Consider the following 11,990-nt stretch of genomic DNA (forward strand, 5'->3'; position numbering starts at 1 on the left):
AAGGGTGTAATTCCTCCTTGATTCATGCAAGGATCAAGTGTTCTCTATGGGCTGATTCTTCATCGCTCCGACGCGGTGAATCGCCCAAAACCACTCACAAGATGAGTTAGGTCATCCACAAGCTCCGTTGGATAATAAGAAAGCTCTCATTCACCACCAAGTCGTTTAGGTTATGGCGATCACCAAGAGTAACAAGCACAAATTCTCAGTTGACCACAACAAGCTGAATGAGAGAGGTGGATGCAAATTTGCTACTCCCTATGCACTAATAAGTTCCTTAATCTTGGATTATCAAATCACAAATATCTCACTAGGCTCTTGCACTCCCTTGCTCTCAAATAATTGCTTCAGTTAAACAAATGAGCAAGAGAAGTGCTATAGACGAGTAGGTGTAGTATTTATCGAGCCAACACTCAAATTCCACTGTTACCCTCCATTTCAGCTCCTGTTGGGATCATCAGACGTGCCGATGACAAGCGTAGGATGCTTCTGACGTATTCAAATTCTATGTTGAAGCAAATAGCAATTAGGGCCACATCGGACTCTAACCAGCGTTTGATGCTTACCCATTGGACACATCTGATGGGCCTTTGAAAGCCCTAGTTTGGTTTTGGATAATTGATGAAACCCTAGTACTAACCTCTATACTAAGTGTGTGTAGACTTAATGAGGTTGGTACATGCCAAGTGTTGGAGCAAGTGATGATCATGGTGATGATGGTGATGACCACAAGATGATCAAGTGCTCAACTTGGAAAAGAAGAAAGAGAAAAACAAAACCCTATGGAGATCAAGGCAAAGGTATTGCTTAGGGTTCTGGTTTTGGTGATCAAGACACCATAGAGGGTGTGATCACATTTAGGATAGATAGCCGTACTATAAAGAGAGAAATTTTTTGGCTAAGCGGTTATCAAGGGCCACTAGGTGTCATTGTTCATGTGCATGCATTTAGAACCTATTGAGCTAACTTAACTCCTTCGAAGAAAATGATTGTGAAAATGCTAACACACGTGCACATGTTGGTTTACACATTGTGGTGTGGGCACACTTTGAGAAGGAGGTGGAGTTTGAAGGGTAGAAAGAGGATGGGTTCCTCTCTCCCTCCCGCCGAGCTTGCGAGGCAGGATTCGGCGCTTTTCGAGAAAATGAAGTGCATATTTTCTATTACGCTGGTGGTAACTTTGGAGAAGTCGCACGAGTGTTCCTCGCTGAGAAACACTCACCACATGCTGGCCCTTGAGGCACCGGACGCAGAGGTTGTGTGTCCGGTGTGCTGTGGTGCTAGGTTTAAGCACCGGACGTTGCACACCGGATGCAGGGTGGCTCCCGTTCATGCGTCCGGTGCTATCTGACTTCGGCCAGAGTGTTTGTCTGGAAGCACCGGACGCTCTAGGAGCGTCCGGTGGTGTGCGTCCGGTGTTTAAGACCACGTTTTGCAGACCTCTCTGTGTTTAAGACCGGTGTGCACCGGACGTGTTCGGTGCCAACTTGCTCAGCTTCCGGTGCACTGCAGGTGACCGTTAGACTCTGACACGAGAGTTTCAAAGGCCACACGTGGCTGACTGTGGAGCACCGGACGCAGGTGTTGAGCGTCCGGTGCCCCTTTAAGAGCGTCCGGTGACCCCGTGTTTTGCCCAGTGAAAGAGCCAACGGCTCTATTTGTTTGAGGGGCTATATATACGTGTTTGGCCGGCTTGGGGCTCACTCTCTTGGCATTCTAACATAGTTGACTTCCTTGTGAGCCTAAGCAAACACCTTCCACTCATCTCCTTCATAGATTATTCATCTTTGTGAGATTGGGAGTGATTCCAAGTGCATTTACTTGAGTGATTGCATCTAGTGGCACTTGGGGATCGTTCTAGCTGCGGTTTTCTTGTTGCTCTTGGTGGTTGCCGCCACCTAGACGGCTTGGAGCAGCGGAGGAGCTTTGGCACGAGTTGGTGATTGTTCGTTGCCATCTCCCGGTGATTGTGAGGGGTCTTGTACCTTCCCCGGCGGAGAGCCGAAAGGTAACTCTAGTAAAGTGCTCGTGTCATTGAGTTACCTCACTTGTGGGTAGGTTCTTGTGGTGTCCTAGTGAGGACGAGGTTCGTGCTACACCTCTTAGCCACCGAACCACCAAGTGTTGGTCGACACAACGGGGACGTAGCGTGCCGGCAAGCACGTGAACCTCGGGAGAAAAATTGGTGTCTCAATTGTGTTTGATTGGCATTCACCCGTTGCTTGATTGTTTATATTGGTGATTGGTTTATCCCCTACACGGCGGTATAAATATCTTATCCTATCTTTACTTACCACAAACTAGTGTAATTAGTTTGGTTGCTTAATTTGCCTTGTGTAGCATAGTTCACTAGTGTAACTTGTAGAGACTTAGTTCTTGTGTGCATGAAAGGACCAAGGATGCGCCTAGAGGGGGGGTGAATAGGCGTTTCTGAAAATTTACAACTTAAAAATGCGGAAACGATTAGAACTGGAGTTTTCCAAGCAAATGAAAAACTCCACACAAAGATAATCATAGAAACAGTTGTAAACAATATTAAATAAGTCTAACACCTGCACCACAGAGATTAGATCGCATAAAGAAATATTCTTGACAACTCGCAAATACCGGACGCGTCCGGTATCAACTCGGACACGTCCGAGATACACGAGCACACAGCACTTAGCTGTTTCTGTTCTCCAGCTTCTCCTAAACCTACACACAGCTTGTATGATGAAGTAAAGATATACAATACCCTGCAAGAAGGTATCCAACACAGATAATACAAATTAAAAATATTCTGCTGTGCTAGCACAACTCGGACACGTCCGGCTTAATCTCGGACGCGTCCGGAATTCACGAGCAGAGGATATTCAATCCTTGTGCTGTGAAACTTCTTCCTTTCCCTGCAAAAACCTCAATCACAGTATATATGAAACTTGAACCCTGCAGAGAAGCTCACACAAAGAATAAGACACAAATTTTAAATGTAATGCAAAGGGAGACACAAAATTTGTTTTACCGAAGTTCGGTCTCCGTAGAGACCTAATCTCCGTTGAGGGGGCTACGGGTAAGGCACTCGATGACCTAGACGATACCACTAAGGTCACTCTAGCTCAAAGGTCCTCCCTAGAGGATACCGCAAAGGTAACTCTAGCCGGAGTCTCTTCCAACTCCAACGCCTCCTTCCACTAGTTGATTTCTTCCCTTGCGGAGGTGAAATCCTCTGCACAAACAATCCGAGGCAACCACAAACACTTGGGTGCTCTCCGGCGACGCCTAACCGTCTAGGACCGAAGAGTCCAAGAGTAACAAATGCAAATCACGAGATAGACAATATGCTCAAGTGCTCAAGAGGTGGCTTGCTCTGAAATCCGAAGAACTTTCAACCCACAAGTTGGATTTGTCAATCTAGACCAAACACTCACAAAGAGAGGGTTGTGAAGAGTTAGCAAAGCTCAACAAAGTGTCTCCAAGCCAGTAGAATCAGCAGCCCTCAAAGAGGAGGGCTGAGGGGTATTTAAAGACAGTTTTCAAAACTAGCCGTTGGCCATACCGGACGCGTCCGGTATCATATCGGACACGTCCGATATGAACGAGGCCAACAAACTTACCCCTGTTAGCTTGCTACTCCCAACCACGGAGAAGCCTACGTCGGAACTCCCGACGTACGTCGGAACTTCCGACAAGACAGCACTACTGACGTGCACCGGAAGTGCTGACGCGCTCCAGAACAACTCCCTGGTCACCGCAACTCAAAAAGTTAGTATGCGCAACAGTACTCATACCGGACGCGTCCGGTATCATACCGGACACGTCCGGTATGCACGGCCTGTGCACATTGAGTTCAACTCTCAGGTTAGTCTCTCTAAGACCTCACATGGGTTGACTTGAGCACTAGAGAGTATTAATCCATGTTCATGATGCATCCCTCTTAATAGTACGGCTTTCCTATCAACTCAAGGGCAAAAGATAAATCAAATTTAAACCACTTGAGAAGCTTCCATCAAACCAAAGCCTTTCTTTCAATTCTTGATAAGCTGAGGATGTCATCATGTCAAACTTGTTTTCATCTTGAGCATAGCCATCTTGAGCACATGACTTGGTTCCATTCAATAGATAGATTTGACTCCAAATGTACCAAGTCATTTCCATTAACTACTTCAATAGTAGATTTGATCCTCCACAACAACATGACCCTTAGAGCTTGATTAGTACCTCAACTAAATGCAAGTAAATCCTTCTTCACCCGAGCTAGGTTTTTCGGTCGTCAAGCCGTCGCTTGCCCTTCACCCTTGCTTAGTACCTCGAAGCCTTTCCTTGCTATCTTCACCATCTCAAGTCTTCAAGTCATATTGTGCTTTGAATCATCCAATCAACTTTATACTTTTCATTTTTGCTTTCATATGAGTGATAGCTATCTTCACAATAAATAAGCCTCTTTCAATAATTCCTTTGCATTGTTGTTTTGTGCTTGAACTAGATTGCTTCATACAACAATACATAATTTTGGCTTTTGTAGACTTGAATCAAATCCTGTGAGATAGCTTTTCCCTGTTTCACACTTAGCAAGATCATTAGTTCCTTTAATCATGGTTGCCATTCAATCATCCAAAACACATTAAGTGGCTTAATGCACTTACAGTGCATAGTGATTGTAGCAACTAGAATTGTTGGATAGGTGGCTTGCAAACACCCCTTTAGAGCTAGAGCAAAAAGCTTCGCTTTGTTTTTTACTAACCTCTTGCTCTAGTGAGTTTGTAGAATTTTTTAATAGGTTATTCACCCCCCCCTCTAGCCATATTAGGACCTTTCACCCTTGTAGAACTTTGGGAACTCTTTGCATAGCGTATGACGCTAGGCTCAGTGTTTGACACCAAACCCTAGTGGTGTCCGATGCATTGCAACAAAGTCCCCCTGCTAAAGCCTGAGTACCGACGCGTTCGATGTGGTAGTGCATGCGCGTCCGACGCACACTTCTCCTCAGCTGCGCACGCATTGAACTAGTCTAACGCTGACGCCAGCGTGTGGTGCTTACTTCTTCAGCGTCTGACATAACAGAAACCTCTCAGTTCACATACAATTTGACTTCTTTGTGAACTTGTAGTTACCAAGTGCTAAGTTTGACAAGTGTGTACCACACCTAAACCATTAGACTCACCTAGGTCAAGCTACCTATTTGTAGCCCCTTAATAATATGGCCAAAGGAAAAATAAACTCCTAACGACTAATCCAAACATCACTCAACACCTTCGATGCTCGGAACTAACCATCCTTAACCTTGTCAACCCCATCCTTTGAAAACCAAAACGATTTCCATCGATAGTGAAAACCATATCGCCCAATATTATCATTACCATGACCTAACATTCTAATGTCTCTTCAAAACACACATTAGTCACAGTAATAAACCATTGTCATCAATCATGGAAACCCATTCTAGGGGCCTAGATGCTTCCAGTCTCTCCCTTTTTGGTGATTGATGACAACATCTCTAGAGTATGTGAAAAAAGGTTTGAGTTTTTCAACATGCTTGGTCCACATTAGCATTTGACAATAAGAACAAAAGGGGTTAGAAGTGTTCATGTGTCCCAAGCCAAAATAATGTACTCATAAGATCTGCAACAAAGAGTTGGTATAGGACATAGCTCATATGTAATCAGAGTAAAATGCTATAGCAAGCATATGAGTGCTTAAACCAACCAAATGACTTGAACTAGGATAAACAGAAGTCATAACATGCCACTAGAGTATCTCACAAGCACACATAGTATCTCACAAATGCATATGCAAGGAAGTAAACATGATGCATGAAATATGTTACACAAAAGAACCAAATCCCTCTCACTCACTTCCCCTGAGTCATACTCTCATCTCCCCCCTTAGCGTCAAGCACCAAAATCTAAGGGTCTAAAGGAGGTGGGGAAGCAAACAAGCCAGACACTAAAGGACGGTGAGAGACAACAAAGTGATCTACATCATCAAGACTGGTGTTTGGACTCAGCTAGGGCTGACCTATAGTAGCTGTCTAACACTCTGACTCTGTAACTAGCAAAGAAGTTGTTTAGGTCTGTTCTACAGTCTTTGTGACTGGGTTGACTGTCTAAGAACTAGAAGCTAAAGCTATAGCCTGACCCTATAGCTTAGAAGAAGTATTAGATTATGTAGGAGCCACGAGTGCTTGCGGTTGTGTGACATGAGTCTAAAGTGGATCCATCAAAGCAACTAAGGACGGGATTGTCTCTCTGGTACCGGTCCCTATCACCACCTCTGGAGCTGACACTGGAGCTACTAGGTGAGCAAACACATCTAAGATCAAAGTGGAAACTGTAGTCTATGATGGTGTCAGTGTTGACACCTCTAATGCCACCTAAGCTAGGTTGTCATCCCTAGCATGGTGCCAGAGGTGCTGGTATTAATAAACGCAAATGCTCCTCTAGAATGAATATGAAATCCACAAGCACACAGATAATGCCGATGTAGCATCTTAACTGAGAGTAATCCAGGTATCTATTTATATTTTTACCACTAGGAAGAGAATGCTAAGGATAATGAGCAATGAGCATCATTGCATGTGGTAATAGAGAGTATAACCATATATTTATCTATCTTCTCATACAGGCAAGTGTCACAAGATAAATAAAATATGAAAGGTAAATAATAAGAGATAAGCAGATAGCCACATAATAAATGATGAACATCTCAATTGATTACTCTAAGCTTATAACACTAGCATGGATTAGGACGAACTACAAGGATAAATCCTAAGTTATTCTAACTATAAGGTCAAAGCATACAATGACTATGCAATTACACATGGCAAAAAAAGCAAAAATATGTTGTATCTACGCATAGTGATATTACAAAGGAAGATAAAGTACATAGCATTCACTTCCATGTAATAGTTGTATTCTGCCTGCCCTATACTCAGAAGGCAGACTATGAATGACTCAATAGGACTGTCATTCCCGCGGTCTACCACACGGTCCAGAATATAGGGTGCAATCGCAGAAAAATACAGTATAGGCACCACACCTACACAATATTTACCACTCACCCATGAATTTAATGATTAAGCGCTATATGATCTTACACTTGAATATAATTCTAATCTAACTATGTCAGACATATAATCAAAGTAGACTAAGAACAATATAATTGAGAACATAATAAATAGAGAGAAGTCATATCCAATATGATAGAATAGACTAAAGTCATATTCATACAAATGATGAACTAGATGAATAATATAATAACAAATATAAAAGTAGGAAAGAATTACCAAGAATTCTCTTGACAAATCTGGAAACCAAGCAATGCTTGCCTCCTTCTAGTTCTAATCCTATGTAGATATGCTACTAGACTATAGAGATCTAATTGAGATGGTGGCTCTGATACTTTCTTTGAATCTTGGACTGAATGATAAATGAATTAGGGTTTCTCCTGGGGCAGGGACCTTGCTTATATAGTCCTCTAGGAAGTACCACAACCCTTGGATCAAACCGACCTTGATGAACGATTATTATTGATCCTCAAAGGTAGTGAAGGCATGATCTACGAGGTGGCTCCTGATTGGCCACCTTGGTGGGACGGCCGCCCAAGGGGGTGGGGTGCCTGCCCCTGTCACAGTGATAGGTGGGTCCCACCTCCCAAGGGATTGCTTCCCGAGTCTTCTAGATTATTTTTTTACATACGTGGCCCTTTCTCTCTATGTAAATATGACATGTGGGCCTCCTTTGGTTATTTTCTAATAACCCCCTATAGAAATAGGCATTCACCAAAACTTGTGAAATTATGTTAGTGTAACCCCTATATCTAAATGGTAATTATGTTTTAGGTCCTTTCTCATGCTGTTAGAGGCAGTGTGGTAGTTTAACCGTCTTTGATAGAAAAGAGAAGTGTCCCTAAAAATCTTTTATGTACTTGTATAGGCCAGTGGCCAAAACCCAAGCCGTGCAATGTTGTGCCAGCCCGTGTGCCTAGGGTGTGACCTAGGCACAGCAGGGTGCATCGAACCATGCCGTGCTTGGGCCAGACCAAAATTTCGTGCTTCGAGCCATGCCACTGGGTTGCAGGCTACATGCTCATTTTTACCAGTGCCTGCGCTTGAAACTATCTGAATGTTGGTGTTCTTAGACTGTCTCCAACAGAATACCTATATGGGTACCTAAACCCAAAATATGTAGCAGGAGACCTAAACTCAGCCTCTAACAGAATACCTATATGGGAGACCCATTTTGGGTTGCTTGAGAGACAGAACTCAAATATGAATATCCTCTCTCCTAGAAATCCATTTGCACAAAGGATTTTCTTTTGGGTCTTATTGTTGAAGAAGATGTTGAATGGGTATTGAACTTTTTACTTGTAACACTACCAAATATTAAATGGGTCTTGTATTTTAGGTGTTGTTGTTGGAGATAGTCTTTGGCCCTTTCATCAGGTTTTCTGTTATCGTAGGCTTACCTCTGTCTATCTGTATTGCTAAATGTTGTATTTCCGTTTTCCGCTATATCATATATAAAGGGAACGAGGTTTCTCGTGTTGAAAAAAAGAGAGAAAACGTGCAAGAAATAAGGAGCATCTATTGTCCAAGTTTCATCTTTAATTCCAGTCTACTGAGAACTATACTCCCTTTATAGCCGAATTTGTTGACGTTCTGGGCACTAGGCCCACCAGCTGCCCAAGTCCTAGGACTAGGGATGAAAACGGATCAGATACGGATGGATATCACTGATATCATATTTGTTTTCATATTTTTGGTCGGATTCAGATTCGAATACGAATAATGTCAACAATGTTGAATAAGATATGATTGGATGTCGACATCATAAATATACAATTTAAGTATTCGCATACAAATACGGTATTTGATACTGAACATTCAAACTCGGATACGAACAGATATGAACTCCTCTAAACAAATTCGGTATTGAATATAGTCGGAAAATATCCGTACCGTTTTCATCCCTACCTAAGACTATTACAAAGTTCCTAACTATCTCGAAGTTGCATTGGGAGTCACGTTTTCAAAATGATCATCACATTTATGTGCTAATACCTAGAAACTTACTTGCAGTCATAACTAGTGATATCTTCTACATTAACATTATCTCCAAAATAAAGCTTTTGTTTAGACCTTGTTTAGTTCACCCCAAAAACTAAAAAGTTTTCAAGATTTCCTGTCACATCGAATCTTGTGACATATGCATAAAACACTAAATATAGATGAAAACAAAAACTAATTGAACCGTTTGTCTGTAAATCGCGAGACAAATCTTTTGACCCTAATTAGTCCATGATTGGACAATATTTGTCACAAACAAACGAAAGTGCTACAGTGTCAAAATCCAAAAACTTTTCACAACTAAACAAGGCCTTAATATTATTTTACAAAATACATCAACCGTATAGTTCTATGCAACTAAGCTTCAAAACAATTAAATCTACTATGTCTTTCAATACCTGAACTCGACAAATGAACAGTATTTATGCAAACCAAAGCTTGAAATTATTAATTAAGACGACCACAAATGTGAATGTCATTTCTAGTTGTGGTATGCTATCTAACTGAATCCATGTTTAAAATATGATCCAGTTTCTTGATGGCGCTTCAGTTAATGTACAATTCTAAAAAGGGAAAACTGAAAGGTTTCAATGGAGCATCTGCACCTTTAAAAACTCTAGACCCTCACCCCTTAGTTCTTCATAGTGCTCAGTTGCATAGAAAAAGCCAGCGTGAGAAATAAGAAAGAATAATACGTGCTTCAAGAGGGGAAACATGATCTTCTCGCCTAACCTCAGACATGGCCTTGTTTACTTACAAAATATTTTACAAAATATGAATAGTACCAATTTCGTTTGTATTTAACAAATATTGTCCAATCATGGACTAACTAGGCTCAAAAGATTCGTCTCGTCAATTCCTACCAAACTGTGTAATTAATTTTTATTTTAGTCTATATTTAATACTTCATACATACGTCTAAAGATTCGGTGTGACGGAAAATCTGAAAAATTTTGCAAATTTTTTTGGAAACTAAACAAGGCCCAACTAAGGCCCAACTAGTAGTTGTGAACAATACCCTCCTAGTCGTTGCCGTTTCACTGATCATTATCGGAATCTTCGTTCGAGCTCTACATCTGGGTTTCCATCAGCATATTGCGCATGTCGATCTCCATGCCCTGCAACCCACCCACTGGTTCCTATCCGCCTTCGTATCAGCAGCCGCACTTCGCTATTATCTCCTGATGAACCACTCCCAAGATGTGTATCTTGTTGATTATGCTTGTTTCAAGCCAAATTTCCTCTACCGTATTCCCCGTTCCACGTACCTTCAACGAGCACATGCACTCCATGCCGTTCCTTGAAGACCGCAACAAACACTTCATCACACGTGTGGCCGAGCACTCGGGACTCGGCGATGAGACCCTGCCTGCCTCCTCCATGCCTTCTCCTATATGCCTCCAATCTACAGTTTGAGGGAAGCTCGTAATGAGGCTGAGTTGGTCGTTTTCGCCACGATTGATGACCTTTTCAGCAAGTCATCATCAATCAAACCAAGTGCAATTGATATACTGATAGTCAACTGCAGCGTGTTCGCCCCAACACCATCGTTCATTGACATGATCATAAACAGATACAAGCTTCGTCGTAGTTGATATCTGGGTGCACCTCTCCGGGATGGGGTGCAGTGCCGGACTCATATCGGTGGGACTTGCCTAGAACCTTTTGTTGAGCACACCACATGGCAGATATGCATTGGTAGTGTCCACGGAGACGATCTCAGACCTGATGTACAAGGGGAAGAAGCATTTGCCCAGTGTCCTATTGCGCATGGGTGGGGCTTCTGTATTGCTATCAAATTCCAGGAACAACAAGCAGGCTCGATACCGGCTCAGCCACCTCACTCGAATGATTACTATACCTCCAGCGGAAATGCTCACAGTTGGGAGTCAACCTATCCAAGGACATCATTCCTGTTTCTGGCGTGGCGTTGAAGACAGGTATCAGCTCCATTCCCACCCTTATCCTCCCAGCCACGGAGAAGCTACTGTTTCTGCTTTCTCTGCATGGCACGGAAGGTTCTCAATGACAGGATAAAACTGTATGTCCCAAACTTCTGCACGGCCGTAGAACACTTTTCTGCATCCATCCTGGTGGACCAGCAGTGATCGATGCAGTCCAAAATAACCTCCCCGTCTCTCCTAAACGCATGTCGAGGCATTACGGATGACACTGCATCGGTTTGGGAACATATCCAGCAGCTCTTTGTGTGGTACAAGCTAGGCCTTGTTTAGTTCACCTTCAAAATCAAAAAGTTTTCAAGATTTTCCGTCACATCGAATCTTATGATACATGCATGAAATATTAAATATAGACGAAAACAAAAACTAATTATACAGTATAGCTGTAAATCACGAGACGAATCTTTTGATCCTAGTTAGTTCATGATTGGACACAAACAAACGAAAGTGCTACAGTATCGAAAACTTTTCACTTTTCGGAACTAAACAAGGCCCTAGCATATGTTGAGGCTAAAGGTAGGATGTGCAAGCACGATGAGTGTTGACTCGATTGCGTTTGGTTCAGGTTACAAGTGCAACATTGCTGTATGGGAGTGTATCCAGCGGCCTCAGTTTGCTGATGGGCCATGCATGGGCCAAGTGCTTCCATCAGTATCCAATAAACCATTGAATGAAGCCTCTGCGGTCAATGAAGGGAATAGATGTTTTTTTTGAGTTAATGGTTATAAGTACATAGAACTATTAAAAATAGTTATAATAATTTCCATGTTTCATTTTTGTTCATTTCTGACACAGTAAACGCGTAGACACTCTACCGTCTGTATTTAGTGTACTTTATCTTTTCCAAATTATAAGACATTTTGCCTTCTTAAATATATAGCATTTGCTATCTATTTAGATATATTCTATGTCTAAGGTCAGCCTTAGTGGAAGTTTCAAGTGATTTTATTTACATTAAATAGGTTGTTACATAGACGTTTTATGAC

At 42.2% G+C, this 11,990-nt stretch overlaps 1 pseudogene; it reads left to right on the forward strand.

The window, feature by feature from the left end:
- LOC110431150 lies at positions 3,571-11,674 on the forward strand (annotated as a pseudogene).

Source organism: Sorghum bicolor, chromosome 10 (assembly GCF_000003195.3).
Source record: "Sorghum bicolor cultivar BTx623 chromosome 10, Sorghum_bicolor_NCBIv3, whole genome shotgun sequence".
Classification (NCBI taxonomy): Eukaryota; Viridiplantae; Streptophyta; class Magnoliopsida; order Poales; family Poaceae; genus Sorghum; species Sorghum bicolor.